Source organism: Schistocerca nitens, chromosome 2 (assembly GCF_023898315.1).
Source record: "Schistocerca nitens isolate TAMUIC-IGC-003100 chromosome 2, iqSchNite1.1, whole genome shotgun sequence".
Taxonomy (NCBI): domain Eukaryota; kingdom Metazoa; phylum Arthropoda; class Insecta; order Orthoptera; family Acrididae; genus Schistocerca; species Schistocerca nitens.
The window spans coordinates 683,417,342-683,439,967 of NC_064615.1; the positions used below are offsets into that span (position 1 = coordinate 683,417,342).

General features: G+C 42.5%; 1 protein-coding gene across 1 annotated transcript in view; it reads left to right on the forward strand.

Moving 5' to 3' along the window:
• The first annotated feature begins 216 nt into the window (after positions 1–216).
• Positions 217–22,626, forward strand: part of LOC126234556 (glutamate receptor ionotropic, kainate 2-like) — a 237,767-nt gene continuing 215,357 nt past the window's right edge. The window contains exon 1 of the mRNA XM_049943257.1: positions 217–309. The gene's annotated coding sequence lies outside the window, so the exon portion shown is untranslated. The remainder of the gene's footprint in view (positions 310–22,626) is intronic.

Consider the following 22,626-nt stretch of genomic DNA (forward strand, 5'->3'; position numbering starts at 1 on the left):
GACTTGGATGGCCGCTCGAGCGAGCGGCCGTGCGGTCAGCAGGCAGCGTTCCGTGGACCGCCAGCAGAGTATAGCAGGGAAGGGCAGGGCATGGGACGGCCGGCTGTTGGGGGTGGAGCCGCCTGCCGTCTCTAATTATAGCGGGCGTGGCCCGGCTGACAGCTGGCTTTCCCGCTGCACGCCGCCGCTGCCGCCGCCCTCTCGGCCGCACAGCTGGAACACACGCCGCTGCAGCCGTCCGCGCCACGTCTCTTCGGCTCACTGCTGCCTCTGCTACCACGTGTGCTACTCCACGTCGACAGCTTGCCGGTGCGTATGTGCCGTCGATACAGTTTTCTAAAACCGGGCTTTTCCCATGCTGCAATACGCACCCTTCACTCGACACTTGGTATGTGTCTTTCAAAGTATCTTGGCTACAATTCCAAAAGCGCGTCTCCGGTGTTGCCTGCTAGAGCTTTGAACTATGCTTGCTGCGCACTGCCGCTGTCACGTACTGTTAAGACAATGTGTCTAATAGTATATTTTAATAAGACAGTATGCCATCTTAGGCAATTTATAACACTTAACATGCTCGATAATGGCACTTTGAAGCCGAAATCGTGATCGTGTATGTGTAAATATAACACTGAAAGTAAACAGCAGTCTAATGGCGCTACTGACTTTAAAGAAATACTGTTAAGAAGTAGTGGCTGAGCTTATTAACACCCCTAGCTTTGCACAGAGTGTTTGCTCTTTAGAAAGAACGCAGGATATTTCTGTCTGCCTTTAAACTCGCCTTCACCTCTTACCAGTAGCGACGCGTGGTTCGGATTCCACTTTAGGGAGGGACGTATGCGGAAGCGACCAAAATTGTGATTTCTTTTATTGGATCTTCATTTACTACATGGTATTCAAATTTCAGTTCCTGAATATTACGTTCCAATATCATTCGTAAGTGTGAGGAAAATAGTTATTAACAAAAGCTTGCATGGGGCTATGCCCCTTTCGTGTTCTATATTTGCTCGTATTATTTATTCCTGCGGTGTTTTCTTCCAGTTTTATGCAGTCACAACGTGGGGAATATTTCGGTGTTTAGCAGATCCAGAACTTCTACAAAGGCGTGTGCGTGGAAAAACTCAAAATACTAACGAAACTTACAACTCTCTGATAGGAAAACCACGCTCCAAGACAACATTTCTTTCCACAACTGCTCATAAGTTGCAGCGTATGGTGCTTTTTTAGTTATTAACTGTGTTAATTTTCGTAGACTACGATCTCTAAGACAGCTAGGATTTGATCTAGGACCTTTCACACTGTCGTTATTGAAGGAAATCGATAGGAGGAGAATTGATGCAGCTGACATTATTGTTATGCAGTTTGATAATACGATTAATCTAAGAGGACAAGCAAAGAAAAGACTGCTTGAGGATGAAGAGGAGATTACATATGGTTTGCACTAGTTCACCCAGATAAGGTAAGGTCTTATACAAACACTGTCTAATCTTTGATTCAAGTTTCCCGTAACTCACATTTTGGCAAAGTTACGTACCTTTTCCTCACAAACCACTGACATTATAGTACTTAAAATTGGCACGCAGTTAGTTAATACTATACTAAAACAATCTGTGGGAGGAATTTTCATTCGCTACGTTAGTAAGGCATTTATTAAAGACAAGAACCCTAAGATTTTTTCCACAGAAATTTGGAGAGCTGTAAAAATCTAGCAAAAGAAGATATCACCAGACTGTTCCACAGATATTTGTAATAAAGGTATATAAACCTTGGTACAAAAATACATTAAATTCGTTCTGACAGATTTTTCAAAAAAGGAACTTCTGTAGTCACCTTGCTAAAAAAATTTCAGTTTTTTATAACTAAAAACGTTTAACTTCAATAAGCTTGAAAACGTATGTGTTTATCAATATAAAGTTCCTTAACAACTTTGCCAAATTTAGTGACATTGGCTCGAAAACTTTGGACTTTACGAGATTTTTTTTCAAATTATTGCAACTTCGCATACGTCCCCCTTTAAACTGTAAGCACTCTTTCCGCGGTAGGGTTACTAGGGTGACGGAGAAGTCGCTGAAATGACATATACAGGGTGTTACAAAAAGGTACGGCCAAACTTTCAGGAAACATTCCTCACACACAAATAAAGAAAAGATGTTATGTGGACATGTGTCCGGAAACGCTTAATTTCCATGTTGGAGCTCATTTTAGTTTCGTCAGTATGTACTGTACTTCCTCGATTCACCGCCATGATTTCTTACAGGATACTCTACCTGTGCTGCTAGAACATGTGCCTTTACAAGTACGACACAACATGTGGTTCATGCACGATGGAGCTCCTGCACATTTCAGTCGAAGTGTTCGTACGCTTCTCAACAACAGATTCGGTGACCGATGGATTGGTAGAGGCGGACCAATTCCATGGCCTCCACGCCCTCCTGACCTCAACCCTCTTGACTTTCATTTATGGGGGCATTTGAAAGCTCTTGTCTACGCAATCCCGGTAACAAATGTAGAGACTCTTCGTGCTCGTATTGTGGACGGGTGTGTTACAATACGCCATTCTCCAGGACTGCATCAGCGCATCAGGGATTCCATGCGACGGAGGGTGGATGCATGTATCCTCGCTAACGGAGGACATTTTGAACATTTCCTGTAACAAAGTGTTTGAAGTCACGCTAGTACGTTCTGTTGGTGTGTGTTTCCATTACATGATTAATGTGATTTGAAGAGAAGTAATAAAATGAGCTCTGACATGGAAAGTAAGCGTTTCCGGACACATGTCCACATAACATATTTTCTTTCTTTGTGTGTGAGGAATGTTCCCTGAAAGTTTGACCGTACCTTTTTGTAACACCCTATATTTGGAGGACCTCAGCCTGATCGTTAATTTTTTTTTAAAGTGGTATTGACTGTTGGTTTCTGAAGATAAGGCTCACCTCTAGATTGGAAGAACTTTTCTACCTAGGTACGTTTTCGCAGTTTTCCTTCGTGAAGTGTAACTTGTGAGTGCAACTGTTTAGTCCATTCGGATGTGACGAGTGCACATGGAGTATAGTGTTATCGGAGTCGATGACAGAGGAAGGAGAGGGTGAAACCCGTTCCCGGCTCAGGGGCCGGGAAGGGAGATTAGAATTTAACACCGCGTCGACGACGACGTCTTCCGGGCGAAGCACCCACCGGGTTTGGAGACGTACGGTGAAAGAAGTCTGCCATGTCCTTTTCAGGGGAATTAGCCTCAAGCGATTTAGAGAAACAGAAGTCTGGACGGACGCACGGGGTTGCGCGTTGGGGCTGCACACCTAATCAGATTCGGTCAGTGCTGTTCAGACGTCTGAGCCTTTGTATGCAGCAGAGAAAGTTGCCTATGACATCCAAAGCACCCTCCTCTGCGCCTACCAGCACATGCCGGGATTCTTAGCGACGATGTGACACGTGGAGCAGCGAAACATGTTTGTCGAGGAAACGCTACGACTGAGTGCACTGTTCCGCTTTGTCACGTGACCTCACTGTTTAGCGGGATAGGCACTGACAAACGGGAAAGAGAGTGGCTGGAAGTGAAGGAGAAGAAGCTTCGGATTCTTAAGGTGACCTTTCCATGGTACAGCACCGCCATCCAATCAGTTAATAATATTATGTGGCTCCCACATTTGGTCCCGGTATTTAATCTATAACTTCCTTCTTCGTCAAAAAGAACAACCAAAGTTGTTACTCTTGTTCGGAAGCGCTGACGATGCGCCATATTTTGACAGCGTTCCCTCCGTACGCTGACTAGAGAGCATCAAGTGATTTGACTGGAGACCTGGCGTCTGTTTTAGGCGACGACTCCGCCAGCGTCAAAATCGACATTTCTGTGATGGAACAAATCTTATCCCTAGAGTCGTAGCGTGACTGATGTCGTTCAGAGCTGATTTCAAGCAGCTGGACGTTGCAACTTTAACATTTTACAAAACTTTACAGTTTCACAACCTCATTTACTGTAATTTTGCATTTAATATTCTCAAATTACATATTTTGTTTCATTTCGCTATCATTAATTATTGCTCCTAGTTTACTGTTCAAGCAGTTTTAATGATTAGGGGCGTTTTTTCACTGACAAAAATGTTTCTCTCAAATGTCAACAGCATTCTTTTTTCTCTTTCTTCAGCTTTGGGGGCAACGGCGTGACTTAATGTTCTGTGGCAAATCACTCTCAGTCATGTGGTACTGAACTTGCATTACCTTTTAATATCAATACTACACGAGAAAAATTTTAACACAGTGTCGGGAATACTTATTCTTTTAATGAGGCGGTTCCATGAACACTGGCGCCTTCGAGGCACTTTCAACTCGTCTTCAATTTGACGCAGAAGCTTTTCCATTGTTAGGAATTCGGCGTCTGCTCGTTCCTCTAGTTGCTGCGTAGTAGGCGTGCATCGCAGCTGACAGCTGTCTTTCAGTGCTGCATGGCATGCGACACCGCAGTTCCACCACTAGCATATGATTACTTCGTGTTTGTGTTGTTAATGTGTTAAGAATGGTCGCCAGAGCGAACACTTCGTTTTCAGTAGTAGACAGTCATTACATTTTATGGAAGCTCAGTTTCTTAGCTTTAGTGTGTAACTGAACTAGCTGTCCATTCGTCAAAATCCGACAAATCAACACTTCCGGACAGGAGAGCAGACACCACGCATTCATATAACTGATTGTCCGCGATGTACAATGGATCCACATTAAGTGCGGATGCATAATAATGTTCAATCTCGGGTGGGAATGTCAAAGTAGTAAGTGTGGAGGACGGGGACCGCGGAAAAGAAAATTGTGTTTCGGTGGCGCAGTGGTTAACGCAACTGCCTAGTAAGCAGGAGATCTTGGGTTCGAATCCAGGTGCGGTAGTACAGGTTTTCAGAATGAGATTTTCACACTGCAGCGGAGTGTGCGCTGATACGAAACTTCCTGGCAGATTAAAACTGTGTGCCGGACCGAGACTCGAACTCGAGACCTTTGCTTTTCGCGGGCAAGTGCTCTACCATCTGAGCTACCCAAGCACGACTCACGCCCCATCCTCACAGCTGTACTTCTGCCAATACCTCGCCTCCTACCTTCCAAACTCTACAGAAGCTCTCCTGCGAACCATGCAGAACTAGCACTCCTGAAAGAAAGGATATTGCGGAGACATGGCTTAGCCACAGCCTAGGGGATGTTTCCAGAATGAGATTTTCACTCTGCAGCCGAGTGTGCGCTGTTATGAAACTTCCTGGCAGATTAAAACTCCTTTCTTTCAGGAGTGCTACTTCTGCAAGGTTCGCAGGAGAGCTTCTGTAAAGTTTGGAAGGTAGGAGGCGAGGTACTGGCAGAAGTAAAGCTGTGAGGTAAGGACGTAAGTCGAGCTTGGGTAGCTCAGGTGGTAGAGCACTTGCCCGCGAAAGGCAAAGGTCCCGAGTTCGAGTAGCCGGCCGAGGTGGACGAGCGGTTCTAGGCACTACCGTCTGGGACCGCGCGAACGCTACGATCGCAGATTCGAATTTTGCCTCGGGCATGGATGTGTGTGATGTCCTTAGGTAAGTTAGGTTTAAGTAGTTCTACGATCTAGGGGACTGATGACCTCAGAAGTTAAGTCCCATAGTGCTCAGAGCCATTTGAACCATTTTTTTCGAGTTCGAGTCTTGGTCCGGCAAACACAGTTTTAATCTTCCGGGAAGTTTGATATATTTATTTTTTTTTGACTAAAAAGCATTCATCTGCTTCTGTGGTGTCTTCAGTGGTAACTTCTTTCCCAGAAAATAAAACTAGAATTAAATTTTGGTATAGCCGGCTCATGTGGCCGTGCGGTTCTAGGCGCTTCAGTCTGGAACCGCGTGACCGCTACGGTCGCAGGTTCGAATCCTGCCTCGGGCATGGATGTGTGTCACGTCCTTAGGTTAGTTAGGTTTAAGTTGTTCTAAGTTCTAGGGGACTAATGACCTCAGATGTTAAGTCCCATAGTGCTCAGAGCCATTTGAACCAATTTTGGTATAAATAGACATGAAACTTTTCTTACAATACGGGAAAAATGATTGAAATTCTTGTATAAGTGTGGAATTTATGCCTTTGACAAGATTTTTTGGAGATGTAAAACTATGCGTTGTGGCTGCCTGTTTTAGGATATTTACGTAAGTTGAAGTTCGAAAAAATTTCAATACAATCACAATAAAAAATTTAGAACAATGAATTATACTTTATTTTGCAACAAAAAAATCGATATTGCTTACATTAACGCCCATTTTCAGGTACTGAATAAAGCGCAGATGTTGCTGGAAAGTTTGTAGATAACATAAGAAGAAACAAATGTGATATTCATATGACGAAATTTTTATTGGAAATTTTTTTTCTTGTAATTACAGAAATGAAAAAAAAGATGCAATATACAAATGATGCTGACAGAACAACTGAGAATATATTTATGTGTCTCAACAATCTAAGGTTCAATTGTAGCCAATATACAGATTTCCCTATTTTCGCCGGCCGTGGTGGTCGAGCGGTCCTAGGCGCTTCAGTCAGGAACTGCGCGACCGCTACGGTCGCAGATTCGAATCCTGTCTCGGGCATGGATGTGTGTGATGTCCTTAGGTTAGTTAGGTTTAAATAGTTCTAAGTTCTAGGGGACTGATGACCTCGGCAGTTAAGTCCCACAGTGCTCAGAGCCATTTGAACCAACTCTATTTTCGCAAATTTTTCTACACAGAATCCTCAAAAGAAGTTGTTTGAAGTTTCTGCTGTATTTATAATTTTCATATTTTCTAATGTGTGCTCGTGGTTCCAATTCGTTTGCTATATTTAGACACTGTGAGAACATCAAACAATCGACATTCGCTGGCACGATGGGCTACTATTGCACGGGACGTGTGTGTATATTGCATCCAGTTTGAGTTAAGAGATGGCTGTGTAGTGTAAGGGCTCTAAACTTGTCTTTTAGTACGCATACAACCAGTGCATAAATGCAACTGAGGCAAAGAATGTGGGCGGTCCAGGTGAACAGTTTTTTAAAAATGTTACGATGTGAAATAAGACATCTCCATCAGTTTGGTGCCATACCAATTAATCGAACCAATAGACATAATCGAAGCATTAGAGTCGCCTTGTCACGGCCCGTGCGGCTCCCCCCCCCCCCCCCTGCCACCGTCCCACCGTTGGAGGTCCATAGCGTAAGTTAGATTAAGTAGTGTGTAAGCTTAGGGACCGATGACTTCAGCAGTTTGGCCCCATAAGACTTTACCAAAAATTTCCAAATAGACTTAAATTGCAGGTATTTTAAAAGTCAGAAATGAAACACAAGAAGTCGGTGGTGAGCGTTGTTTTGCTACAATATCTCTACAAGACGATTTTTTTGTTTTTAGTCTGTCATCAGTGACCCATAATACAGGGTGTCCGACTCAAACCTCCCTGACTTCTAGGACCCGAGAGGAAAACCACAGTAGACAGGACAATGAAAAATGCACTGCATTGTGGAGCATCTCAAAGAATTTATATTCCCACGTCAGATGGGTCAAGTATCGTCGCCAGAGTGCGGGCATGGTCACATGAAGTGAAAATTGCAACTCCACAGCAGCGCTCGCAAACGTGAGTGTGGTTTGCAGAAACAAAATCGCCGATTACTGTGCAAAGAAATTATCGTCGTGTGTATGAATGTGATCCACCTGATGTGAAAACAATTAAGGAATGGTATAGGACGTTTCTGGCAGCAGGAAGTGTCCTGAAGCATTCTGGCGGTGCGCGTTACAGAGTTTCAGAAGAGACAGTGGAGGACATCAGAAAAACGTTTCTCAGAAGTCCATAGAAGTCAATTCCTCAAGCATCTAGGCAACTTGATGTACCTCGATCAACATTGCATAGTGTAGTTCACCAGCGTCTTCGTATGTGTGCTTACAAAGTGCAAATTCTGCAACATCTGACACCGAACGACAAACCATGCTGACAACAATTTGCTGCGGATATGCTGCAGCGTTTTGATATGGATGCCAGCTTCCTGTAAAGATGTTTATTTTCAGATGAGGCAACCTTACATCTATCAGGAAGGGTTAATAGGCATAATATTTGATTTGGGGGTTGCAAAATCGGCACGTTGTCACTGAACATGTTCCTGATAGCCCTAAACTAAACTTTTGGTGCGGTTTAATGCACGACAAGATTGTTGGACCGTTCTTCTTTGCGGAACAAACAAAGAGTGGGTCAGTATATCTCTACATGTTGGAGCAGTTTGTATTCCCTCCGATACAAGACTTGCAACCCGACATCATTTTTCAACAAGCTGGAGCTCCGCCGCTTTGGTCAACGGCTGTTCGCAAGTTCCTAGATAGGAAATTTCCCAATCGTTGGATCGGACGCGGAGGACTCATTGCCTGGCCACCACATTCACCCGACATTATGCAGCTTGATTTCTTCATGTGGGGATTCGTGAAGGACCGCGTGTATGCGACCAAAGTGGAAGATATTCCTACGTTGCGACATGACATCGTATCACCAATGCGATTGCAACAATTACAGAGGAAATGTTACAAAGAACTTGGCAAGAAATTGAATATAGTCTCGATATTCTTCGTGCTACAGATGGTTTACATGTATAGGTGTATTGATGATAAATAAATTCTTTGAGATGCTCTACAATGTGGTGAATTTATCATTGTCGTATCTACTTTGGTTTTTTTCTCTGGGTCTTTGAAATCGGGGAGGATTGAGTGGGACACCCTGTATTTGAGCTAACAAATTCTTAAACACTTCGTAAGTCCATCAGGATGGATGAAGAGACATTAATATTGTGTATGTGGTATCTCAAAACATTTGTTAAATTCTGAACACTGCCATACTACATTTTCTGTGTGTAATCAGAACTATGCTAATGTTTGACCTTCTGATAATACGCTAAAGATGGACTGTCGCTGTGGAGCAACTTTAGGATTGATAACAGGTTGTTCCACTCTGATTGTTGGATTAGAATCTTTTTATACCTCTTAGTTGACTGAAATGATGCCTCCCTACCTTTTTGTTCTCGTTATGTATGATGTATGATTATGTGGTCGTTTTGTCTCGGAATACATGTTACACTCGATGTTCCCACCCGGTTGGCCGTGCGGTAAAACGCACGGCTTACCGGGTGGGAAGGAGCACCTGGTCCCCGGCACGAATCCGCCCGGTGGATTTTTGTCGAGGTCCGGTGAACCGGCCAGTCTGTGGATGGTTTTTAGGCGGTTTTCCACCTGCCTCGGCGAATGCGGGCTGGTTCCCCTTATTCCGCCTCAGTTACACTATGTCGGCTATTGCTGAGCAAACAAGTTCTCCACGTACGCGAACACCACCATTACTCTACCACGCAAACATAGAGATTACACTAGTCTGGTGTGAGACGTTCCCTGGGAGGTCTACAGGGGGCCGAACCGCACAATAACCCTGGGTTCGGTGTGGGGCGGCGGAGGGGAGAAGCGGACTGCGGTAGTCGTCGTGGGGTTGTGGACCACTGCGGCTGCGGCGGTGACGGAGCCTCTCCGTCGTTTTTAGGTCCCCGGTTAACATACAGTACAATACAATACACTCAATGTTTCCACTAGTCTCTGTTCTTGTCTTTTCCATCGTTCTTTCCAGTTCTGTTAGTTCAGCTAGCAGATTAAGTTATGAGTAGCTAAATTAAAGACATGTATCAGTAGTGTGTAGCACCCAATTTTGCTATTATTACAATGACAGTAGTAGGGTAAGGGGGTTCCGAGGACAAAATTGGTATCAAATTGGTTGTTGTTGTTGTTGTGGTCTTCAGTCCTAAGACTGGTTTGACGCAGCTCTCCATGCTACTCTATTCTGTGCAAGCTTCTTCATCTCCCAGTACCTACGATTTTTACCCTCCACGCTGCCCTCCAATGCTAAATTTGTGATCCCTTGATGCCTCAAAACATGTCCTACCAACCGATCCCTTCTTCTAGTCAAGTTGTGCCACAAACTTCTCTTCTCCCCAATCCTATTCAATACCTCCTCATTATTGATTGGCGACTCCATAGTGTCCTGTGCACTACGACCAGATAATGGGTATATTTGGAAGGATAGACAGCATTGGTCGTATATTTTTGTTTATTATCGCAAAATCGATTTTCGGTCACTTAGCGATAATAAACAAAAATATACGACCAATCATGTCAATCCTTCCAAATATACCTCCTCATTAGTTACGTGATCTACCCACCTTATCTTCAGCATTCTTCTGTAGCGCCACATTTCGAAAGCTTCTATTCTCTTCTTGTCCATACTAGTTATCGTCCATGTTTCACTTCCATACATGGCCACACTCCATACAAATACTTTCAGAAACGACTTCCTGAGACTTAAATCTATACTCGATGTTGACAAATTTCTCTTCTTCAGAAACGATTTCCTTGCCATTGCCAGACTACATTTTATATCCTCTCTACTTCGACCATCATCAGTTATTTTACTCCCTAAATAGCAAAACTCCTTTACTACTTTAAGTGTCTCATTTCCTAATCTAATTCCCTCAGCGTCACCCGATTTAATTTGACTACATTCCATTATCCTCGTTTTGCTTTTGTTGATGTTCATCTTATATCCTCCTTTCAAGACACTGTCCATTCCGTTCAACTGCTCTTCCAAGTCCTTTGCTGTCTCTGACAGAATTACGATGTCATCGGCGAACCTCAAAGTTTTTACTTCTTCTCCATGAATTTTAATACCTACTCCGAATTTTTCTTTTGTTTCCTTTACTGCTTGCTCAATATACAGATTGAATAACATCGGGGAGAGGCTACAACCCTGTCTCACTCCCTTCCCAACCACTGCATCCCTTTCATGCCCCTCGACTCTTATAACTGCCATCTGGTTTCTGTACAAATTGTAAGTATGCAAGTTAATTAAATTGATCAATTAATACTCCCATTCCAACCCCCGCACCCCCCCCCCCCAGTCACCACGATGATGTCATGTGTTTTCTCCAACTGGGATGTGGCTCCATGGCCCCCTCCCTATCCCTCTTACTCCCCCTCCCCTACCTACCCTATTGGCTGGAATTTCGAATTTTGGCGGGAATTTCCAATTTTGGTGGGAAATTAAAAAAACTGGAAATTTCAAATTGGGGGAAATTCCTTGTCTCAAGGCTGTGCTGACGTCCCACCCCATTCCCCGTCCAGGAATTGGCAGGAAATTGAAAATGATCTTTCCAGGACTCAAACCACGGTCCTTCTGGAGAGGAAGCTCAAGTGCACCCCTCAGCCCCCCATCAAAACTATACAGATGAAATGGAAGAGAAAAGAAGGTTAGCGTAGTGTACCTTATTTATTCTGTTTGGGAAAGTGGAGTAAACATCATTCCTAATTACGTTGCCGGCCGGTGTAGCTGAGTGGTTCTAGGCGCTTCGGTCTGGAACCGCGCGACCGCTACGGTCCCAGGTTCGAATCCTGCCTCGGGCATGGATGTGTGTGATGTCCTTACGTTAGTTAGGTTTAAGTAGTTCTAAGTTCTAGGGGACTGATGACCTCCGATGTTAAGTACCAAGGTGCTCAGAGACATTTGAGCCATTTTTGAGCAAACCAGTAAACATGTTTCTCGGAAAGACTGGAACACCAATGAAATTAAAGGGAACACTCCAGATTGGTTTACAAACAGACAGCTGCTACCGTATCTGCATATCGCCAATGATGACTGCAGCGACCTGCCCCCCTCCCATCACATCTCGGAGCAGAGTCTTCAGTCCAATGTTTCCGAGTGAAGCACGTGGCTTACCGGCGATAGGACATTTCTAACGATGATGACGTATATAATAGGACGGAACGTCAGCAATCCACTGAAGAAAGCAAGAATGACGGCTACCTCGAGCGCGACTTGTCTGTCTAATATGGAGCTGCGCTGCGCCATCCCCCAGGCCGGCCCCGCGCCTCCAGCACCTCCAACTGCAAGCGAATGCTCTTCTGCGATGGAGAACACTTGTATTTGACGTCAACACACCTCTTATAAGCGAGCATCTACTAAAAAAAGAAAATACCATCTTGACGATAATGAATGTCCTGTTAACAAGAAAATAGGCGCAATCTTTTTTCTTTTAATCTCATGAGCACTATAGGTATAGTTTTTTCTTTAGACTGCAGAATATAGTTCGCATCTCTCTCTGTGATCGCCTCCCGTTATTTTGCGACATCCAAGAAGTGAAAAAAGAAACTACAGAACTACCGCTAATCACAGATGACAAAACTGCAGAGATCGCTGCTACACGTCTGGCAGACGTATTCACTTATCTCACTTTTCCAATACACGTCCAACTTGTATAAAATTGAAAAAAAAATTCCACTGCTTTGCGCAAAAACTACTGATCTCTGTAGAATGTCCTCGTTATTTTGAAACGTTCATCAGAATAAAGAAAAACGAACATTTTAACTCTGAAGAAAAAATATCTATAATAAGTGATTTCTTTCAGATTGATGGACAAAATTACATCTTTTCAGAGCATCTCTCGCACATAAATCAGTGTCTATAAGCAAACTGTCATGCACGTGTAATTACAAACATTTCAGACATGTGAAACAACATTAAAGAATTCAGCCTTTCACGCCATTTGCTCACATGTCGGAAAAAACACACTTTACTTCCAACAATAACATGGTATAATTCAAGAGGGCATTGTTGCTTTGTATACGATGGCAGGTCCCGTGTTACAAATTCGATGCTACATCGCACTGGCTTATATGAACTGTATAAAGAAAGACAAAAACAGAGATCTTGAGAGAATGGCCTAGTAGATAACCCTATAACATACATCGAAAGCAAAAACAGACTTCGTGCTACATTTGATATTTTTTATCCATAACTCCCCTCTACCAACCTGTGTGAATAGTTTAGCCGCACATATTTGATGAAACTGTCCAAATGCAGCAGACTATTATTCGCAACAATAACAGATTCTTGCATTCTAGTATCGCAAGTAATTTGATCATCACATAACAGTCCATTTCTCGCAATCTACTCACATGTTGGGAACAACATTGTCACTTCTAGGTTCCACAATTAAATGTAATTCAAGTGCTGTCTACTTTACAATTACGGGCTATGAAGTATGAAATAACACAGAACTTGCAGTAACACATTTTTGAAACACGAAAATGTGTTGATAATAATAAAAACAGTCATGACGCCACAAGAATAGATACAGGTGATTTCTATTAGTTATTTGAGCAAAATTGGAGTAGGTTTAGAGAATTCCATGTGTTCAAATTACATAATTTAATACACGAGGGCATTACATTCATTCCAGCTGTATGAAATACTGATACCGTTCAGATTCCATACAATCATCTTGTACATTCAAGAGCAGCCCTCATCTTTTTTTTTTTTTTGTAACGCCCACAGTAGGCAAAAAACTATGAACTATATGCATCCAAACTTTAACCAGTCATACCACTCCTTGTAATAGAACCTCATATAAGATTTTACCGCGTCTCTCTTCCAATGTATGAAAAAACAAATACTGACTGAGTGTTGACATGGAACATATTACACATATATGCATTGCTTCATTTAAGCAGGTAGCCAGTGATCGATGTCTCTCGCACAGATCTGTGTAAAGTTTTGTCGCCTTTACTGGAGGAAGACCATATCCCACAGACTATCAATTACAAGATTCCTATGTTGTTCTTTCACAAGTAATTTAATATATTGCTTTACAGCTGTAGCACATCCGAGCACTGTATGACTACATCTTTCTACATCGCCAAACATTTTATTATTCTACCATAACTTCAAGGTCTATTTTAGGTGCTAAACCAACATTAACAAATTTTGATCCATTCACTCTTACTGAAAGCTGAACATGGCATGGTGTAAACTATGCTGCTCCCACAACACACAGGATAACAGGAATAAAACACAGAGGCAGAGTTTCTCATTGACGCAAATGTGGAAGGCCTCGCAATGCATGGAAACATGACGAGTTTGCGGCATTGTGGTGCGTTTCAAACAGCTATCCTCTATAGATAATCTCACTTCTACAGTGATGGGGTAGCAGATGTATTTATGTTCCATTACGAAGAGCATTCTTTCCTCATTTTGCAGATATGTACATGATCACTGTTCTGGTGTTGACCATCGCCAGCAGGTGTTGTTCACAACATGTGCAGTATGGTAGACATCAATAGAGGTACTGTTACGTTATTACTGAAAAAAAATCTGTGGATGTAGTAGTCAACACCAAACCAGTGTATGGACGGGATGGATAAGACACCGCCGATATGTGACGATGTACTGGAAAAAGAACCGCAGTTTACTGCGGGTTAAATTTTAGCAATTTCACCAGATATCCGTAATTTTAACGCCAGCCAGTGACCAGCAGAATACTTCCCAATTTCTATATCATCTCTAAATCAACCCCCCACTATTCTCCAAGTGCCATATACTAGACTGGGAATGCAGATGGATGGACTGTGCAGTACACCTGTTCAGTGATGTACAGCATCCTTAAACTATGCAGTTAGGTTATCTACATACTCGTATTTCTAACACATCGATCACAGTACGGAATTTACGATTACGACTGGTCATCTTTCCTTATGTTGGTGGGAGTCACGGAGTATACCTCGCATTCATAGGATGAAGTCGGAGATCGACAGGCCCATCCATATTGTGCTTGATAATCGTCCCTGAAGAACGGTTGTCGATTTAATCTGTAACTGACAGAAGTAGGAGGGGACTATACCCACAACCTTCTACATCTCGTGACGGAACAGAGAGAGCTGTGTCCATATCTGTTGTTCAGCAAAGACTGTTCCACATCAACCTTACCCACAGCATCTATCCAAGTGCACAATATCTCTCCAGATGAGTGCATTTCCAGGAGTTTAGCACACCTTATTGATGTACAGTAGACACGAGAGAGTTGTGATGATATAACAGACTGTTAAGAAGAAACGTGTGGTTTATACATGATGGAACTCCAGCTGGATGGGGTTTGAAATATTTTCCATAAATCAAATGTGCTATCAATTCTGGAGTATTATTCCAATGTCTGGAGTCAGTACCAAGAAGGTATTGGCACAAGAGAAATGTTTGTTGAGAATAAACACAAACTCCTAGAGCTTCACGGTTTGTCTATACTGTTAAAGCCATATGATTTCCGAAGTATTACCCATGTGGAATGTAACGCTCTTCATACTCTTATGCAGAACATAGACGTCGAACATTCGAAATACAACCACCCCACTTCTAGCCAATCAGTGGTGACAAACTCCAAAATGATAAAACTGCTTCCATCTACATTATCCTGGCGTCCAAGGAAGTGAATGAGCTGTTCCCCACTATGAAGCTATTATCGGTGCATATCCTCCACTCAAGCTGCTTATAAACCAACACAACGAGTCGGGAGAAAGCTATTCCGCCTCTTAGAAATAGACAAATTTTATACGTCTTTCTAAGTCGGAAACGTACGTACACTGAATCATATTTCCCGTGTCAGTGGTGATCGTGGCAGTATGAGCAGTTTTGACGGATGCGACTATGCGTTATTAGGAAACAGAGTAAAGGAAAAACGACATGAATACACTCGGTAGTTGACATATTGAGCTACCAGCCATACCCTGCTGCACGAAAATGCACGCGAAGGAACAGCGACTTCTTACGATGGAGTAAGCATGATGAACACTTTCATGTCTACCATACTGCACATGTTGTGAACAACACCTGCTGGCGATGGTCAACACCAGAACAGTGATCACGTACATATCTGCAAAATGAGGAAAAATGCTCTTCGTAATGGAACATAAATACATCTGCTACCCAATCACTGTAGAAGATGAGATTAACTATAGAGGATAGCTGTTTGAAAACGCTCCACAATGCCGCAAACTCGTCCTGTTTCCATGCATTGCGAGGTCTTCCACATATGCGTCAATGAGAAACTTTGCCTCTGTGTTTTATTTCTGTTATCCTGTGTGTTGTGGGAGCAGCATAGTTTACACCATGTCATGTTCAGCTTTCAGGAAGAGTAAATGGATCAAAATTTGTTAATGTTGGTTTAGCACCTGAAATAGACCTCGAAGTCATGGTAGCAAAACAAAATGTATGGTGATGTAGAAAGATGTAGTCATACAGTGCTCGGATGTGCTCCAGATGAAAAACAATATATTAAATTACTTGTGAAAGAACAACATAGGAATCTTGTGATTGAAGCAATGCATATATGTGTAATATGTTCCATGTCAACACTCAGTCAGTATTTGATTTTTGATACATTGGAAGAGAGACGCGGTAAAATCTTATATGAGGTTCTATTACAAGGAGTGGTATGACTGGTTAAAGTTTGGATGCATATAGTTCATAGTTTTTTGCCTACTGTGGGTGTTACAAATAAAAGATGAGGGCTGCTCTTGAATGTACTAGATGATTGTGTGGAATCTGAACGGTATCAGTATTTCATACAGCTGGAATGAATGTAATGCCCTCGTGTATTAAATTATGTAATTTGAACACATGGAATTCTCTAAACCTACTCCAATTTTGCTCAAATAACTAATAGAAATCACCTGTATCTATTCTTGTGGCGTCATGACTGTTTTTATTATTATCAACACATTTTCGTGTTTCAAAAATGTGTTACTGCAAGTTCTGTGTTATTTCATACTTCATAGCCCGTAATTGTAAAGTAGACAGCACTTCCGGACTGTTATATGATGATGAAATTACTTGCAATACTAGAATGCAAGAATCTGTTATTGTTGCGAATAATAGTCTGCTGCACTTGGACAGTTTCATCAAATATGTGCGGCTAAACTATTCACACAGGTTGGTAGAGGGGAGTTATGGATAAAAAATATCAAATGTAGCACGAAGTCTGTATTTGTTTTCGATGTCTCAGAGGAATCTTATAGGGTTCTCTACCAGGCCATTCTCTCAAGATCTTTTTTTTTTTTCTTTCTTTCTTTATACAGTTCATATAAGCCAGTGCGATGTAGCATCGAATTTGTAACACGGGACCTGCCATCGTATACAAAGCAACAATGCCCTCTTGAATTATACCATGTTATTGTTGGAAGTAAAGTGTGTTTTTTCCGACATGTGAGCAAATAGCGTGAAAGGCTGAATTCTTTAATGTTATTTCACATGTCTGAAATGCTTGTAATTACACATGCTTGCCAATTTGTTTATAGACACTGATTTCAATGCCAGAGATGCTCTGAAAACATGTAATTTTGTCCATCAAACTGAAAGAAATCACTGATCATAGATATTTTTTCTTCAGAGTTAAAATGTTCGTTTTTCTTTATTCTGATGAACGTTTCGAAATAACGTGGACATTCTGCAGTGATCAGTAGTTTCTGCGCTAAACAGTGGAATTTTTTTTCGATTTTATACAAACTGGACGTGTATTGGAAAAGTGAGATAAGTTAATACATCTGTCAGATGTATAGTACCGACCTTGCAGTTTTGTCATCTGTAATTAGCGGTAGTTCTATAGTTTCTTTTTTTCACTTCGTTGGATGTCGCAAAATAACGGGAGGTGATCACAGAGAGAGATGCGAACTATATTCTGCAGTCGAAAGAAAAAACTATACCTATGGTGCTCATAAGATTAAAAGAAAAAAGATTGCGCCTATGTTCTTGGAAACAGGACATTCATTATCGTCAAGATGGTATTTTCTTTTTTTAGTAGATACTCGCTTATAAGAGGCGTGTTGACGTCAAATACAAGTGTTCTCCATCGCAGAACAGCATTCGCTTGCAGTTGGAGGTTCTGTAGGGTGGATGGCGCAGCGCAGCTCCATATTAGACAAGTCGCGCTCGAGGTAGCCGTCATTCATCTTGCCTTTTTCTGTGGATTGCCGGCGCCCCGCTCTATTATATACGTCGTCATCGTTATAAATGTCCTATCGCCTGGTAGCCACGTGCTCCACTGGGGACACATTGGACTGAAGACTCTGCTCTCAGATGTGATGGGCTGGTGGAGTGTGTGTGTGGTGGGGAGGGGGGGGGGGCAGGTCGCTGCAGTTACAATAGGCGGTATGCAGATACGGTAGCAGTTGTCTGTTTGAAAAAGCGATCTGGTGTGTTCCCTTTAATTTCATTGGTGTTCCAGTCTTTCCAAGAAACATGTTTACTGGTTTGCAGGAAGCGTCAAACTGTGACTGAGTTTCGGAGACCAGAGACAGTATATCACCGCCACCACATGGATCTCTTGTCCACCAACAGAGACAAGATATAACAGGGGTGTATTGCTACCTCCTGTGGTGAGGGAGGGAGAGGGATGTATGAGGGGAGGTAAGAGAGGCTTTAAGTTCGTTAGTTTGTAACCGCGCATCGTTGAGAACACACATACAACTGCCGCCCCTCTCTCCTGGTGCAATTTTTTTGAACTATGGTTTTCCCAGTTCCCCAGTACGTGTGTTGCATCATGACCCGTTGATTAATCTTAATTTTTATTCTTGTGATTATATGAATTTGACAAGAGCATTTTTGCTCAGATGTTTTTCGCCTATTGTGTGATTAAGTGAAGTACAGTGTTTGTACAGTATATGGAAGTAATCCTAATAATTATATTGTATTTTTGAGCCATGTCATTATGATCTCTAAGTAATTGTATGCGGTTTTTGCTCTGATGAAGACCGCCTTAGAGCTGTCGAAACCATGGCCTATTTGACAACAATTGTACGCAGCCAAGGTGGCTATACGTACATTGTTATTAAATATAAAGAAAGTGTTAGCTAAGACCTCAGTTTAACACCAGTATCAAGGTATATTGTGACATGATTGACAACGTGTGGTCTCGCTCTATCTTGTTGAAAGAAGGAAGGTTGGGAGACTGGCTTTAATGTCCCGTCGACATCGACGTCACTAGGGTGGAGAAAAAGCTCGGATTATGTCAAGGATGGAGAAGGAAATCAACAGGGCCCTTTCAAAGGAACCAGGTCACCATTACCTAGAGCGATTTAGGGAAATCACGGAAAACTTAAATCTGGATGCCGGAGGCAGGTTTGAATTATCGTCCTCCAGAGCGAGTCCAGCGTACTACCCACTGCGCCACCTCTCTCTGTGAAAGATGGACTGTCCTGGGTTCATCTTAGGAAGAAGCTGATGTATATATTAAACTATATATTCTTCCGCATTTGCTATGATCTCACTGAATTTAGATTCACGTGGATCCGAAGCCAAGTTCTCTCGAGTACAGTCAAGTACGATAATAAGGATATGTTCTATGCTGTGCATTACCCGCTCATCGACTCACAATCAGCGCATTTAACTTGGACAGCACTGGCCATTCAGATGGTCCAACTGACTTGCAGTGATGTGAACAGTTGCAGTTATGACGTAAAAAGAGACGAGCAGGCAAACAATATAGTTTCGAATGTCTTTTCAGTTTTGAACAGAATAAAAGTATATACGGCAAAAATCCGGCAATTATCTTCTTAGAGGACCAGGAGGGAAACATCGCATGCTCTCGTTCTTAGGTAACATTGTATTCTAATTAAAAATAAGAGTGATGAAATTCCTAACTTAGATAGAGAGTAATTTTTCTGTGAGAGCTACGTGTGACGTAAAAGCGCATTGTAGAAGTTTCGCTGTGCAGTTAAATATTGAAAACACTGAAGGTATTACTTACAGTCAGCCGTTTGGTAATCTCTGAACTCCTTCCGTATCTGAATCCGAGGAATACGTTTCAGTACTGTAACTGTCACGTACTCCGTTGATAATGAGGCAAACGACGACTAAATCCACATTTTCTCCTCTCCTTGTATGATGTGCCGTTCTGTGTCCCGCCAACTTTCGTCAGTGGCGTGTGACAAAGCTTCCTGCATTAGATCCAGAACATCTGGCAGCTTAAATGTCTTGATGTTTCTAGCGAAAAATCGCTTAACTTGGGTCCAGATCAATTCTACTGGGTTCAGAATGCAGTGGTATGGCTGCAGCTGCAAAAATGGAGCATTTCTACGGTGTGTTCGATGCCGTTTAAAATACTGTTTTTCGTGTTTTTAAAATGCTTATCGCCCTGAATCGTGAAGACCACATGTGCAACACAAAAAAAGGACATAGGCCAAATAAAGAGTATTTGTTTTTCTTCATTTTTCCCCAAAAATTTAATTTGTAATACTTTCTTGATTCAAGCAATCTTTATTAGCAATCGAACCAATAATTCAATGAATACCAGAGTATTAGACTCCAAACACTACCGATTAAGCCATGCAACTCCTTTTGAAAGATGCCTTAACTTTAGTAGACATAATCCCACAGTAAAATTCAAATCTGATTCGTCCTGTGAACTTGCGGAAAACATTAAAAACAAGCTGTTTGTCACAATTTTTAACGATGTTCCTTGCGCACGTTCCTCAACGGAGCAGTAAGCAGCATCAGCGATTTTAACAGTACGTATTAACAGCGCGTCAATCTGAGCACAACTACCATTTACAAGAAAATTGTTCAAATGGCTCTGAGTACTATGGGACTTAACATCTGTGTTCATCAGTCCCCTAGAACTTAGAACTACTTAAATCTAACTAACCTAAGGACATCACACACATCCATGCCCGAGGCAGGATTCGAACCTGCGACCGTAGCGGTCACGCGGTTCCAGACTGAAGCACCTAGAACCGCACGGTCACACCGGCCGGCTACCATTTACAGAGACGGCGAATGTAGACGACTTTAGTTAACGCTTGATTAAGAAAAACGTTTATATTTTTAATATATTAGAATACCCCAAAGTTTCATTTATAGTAACATTGTAATAAGTTATCTAATACTTAAGTAGGACCTGCTTCCAAGCGCGTAACGACACCCGTGTACGGGTGGTACTGCTGCTGGCCTATCATCGCGAATGTGTTTGTTTATATCAGGTTTATTCTCTTGATGAAGGAAGCAAAACGTCACATAGACCTCGAAGACAGGAAAAAGACATCGTGCTGCACAAATTACTGCCTATTAGAACCAGAGGTGGCACCCATACCATCACTCTAGGTCAGTGGTTCTCAAGCTGTGGGGTGCGCGATCCCTCCGGGCGGGGACGGTGGCGGGGGGTGGCGACAGCGCATGGCGTGAAAGATGGGGGCGCCGTATATTAAAAAAAAAAATTCTTAGTAACAATCAGTAAGTTATCTTTTCCTTCGAACAAAGAAGACGCCGTCGATGTGGACTGAATCTCTGCCGACTTTGGTGTTACGCCAGACGCGGTCGAGGACAGTGAAACCGCGGTCATATTTTTAGCATTGTTTGAAACGATCGGGCGAGCTGGGCGACGTCGGCCTTCGGCGGAATCTCCCGTTGTCGGCTGCACTGTCACCGTATCCGTATCTACCATGCACAGTACAGGCTTTGGCTTGTGTATCTCGACGCCTTCTTAATAGTCTTGCAGACATCGCGTGGAAGCCTTGACAGCAGCATGAAGCAGTTCCGGGTTAGAATATGTCAGTGGTTTATTAGTCGGCGGAGAGGAGAGAGATACTTCGATGGCGACAATGAGAAAGTATGATGATATTTATTGCTCGACTTCACCAACATTACGGTCAATGGTTCAAATGGTCCAAATAGCTCTGCACTATGGGACTTAACATCTGTGATCATCAGTCCCCTAGAACTTAGAACTACTTAAACCTAACTAACCTAAGGACATCACACACATCCATGCCCGAGGCAGGATTCGAACTTGCGACCGCAGCAGCAGCGCCTAGAACCGCTCGGCCACATAGGCCGGCTGGTCAATGGTGAAGACGTCCGCAGTCTGTAATTTGTTTAATCATATTAGCTGCTGATAGCCTGAAGCGAAACAAGTTAAACGGTCATCTTGAAACCAGATATCCTGTATTAACGAGAAAACCGATAATATTTTTTGTTAAGAAACATTTTTTTTTTTTTTTTGCAGTCTACCCAGAACAAGTTAGCGAAAGCGACGAATGTGACTTCCAACGCTCTTTCAGCCTTTTACAGATTTCAAGGGAATCTTACACCATTCGCACGGGAGTACTAAAAGCAATAAACCACACACTGTTGCAGAAACTCTAATTTTACCACCAGGGATTGATGTAGTATCAACAATGTATAAAAGTATTCCTTTCGCTAACGACAGAGCACATAGAACAATTTAAGACATTTCTGACGATTTACTCGGGCAGTTAGTCGATAAATTGCGTAACAACTGTTTTGCATCCAAGTGGTCGAAAATGGTTCAAATGGCTCTGAGCGCTGTGGGACTTAACATGTGAGGTCATCAGTCCCCTAGACTTAGAACTACTTAAACCTAACTAACCTAAAGATATCACACACAACCATGCCCGAGGCAGGATTCGAACCTGCGACCGAAGCAGCACAAGTGGTCGAAGCGACTGATATTCATGAAAATGCTCGTGTGATTGTTTGTGTTAGTTTCGTTGATAATTTTAACATTCGAGAGAAATTGCTTTTCTGTGCGCCGATACTGAGAACAGCTACACCTCAAATCCTTTTTGACATGATTAACACTTGTTTCGACCAAACCGGGATATCATGGAACATTGGATTATGTACAGATGGAGCTCGCTTAGTGTGTGGAATTCATGGTGGTTGGCGAGCGCAAGTTGAAGCTTTAGCTGTTGACGCAGTAATGATTCCCTGCACGGTAGCTCTGACCGCTAGAGAACTTAGTCTTTTAGCTCACCCATTCATGAAGTGCTACTAACGTTTACA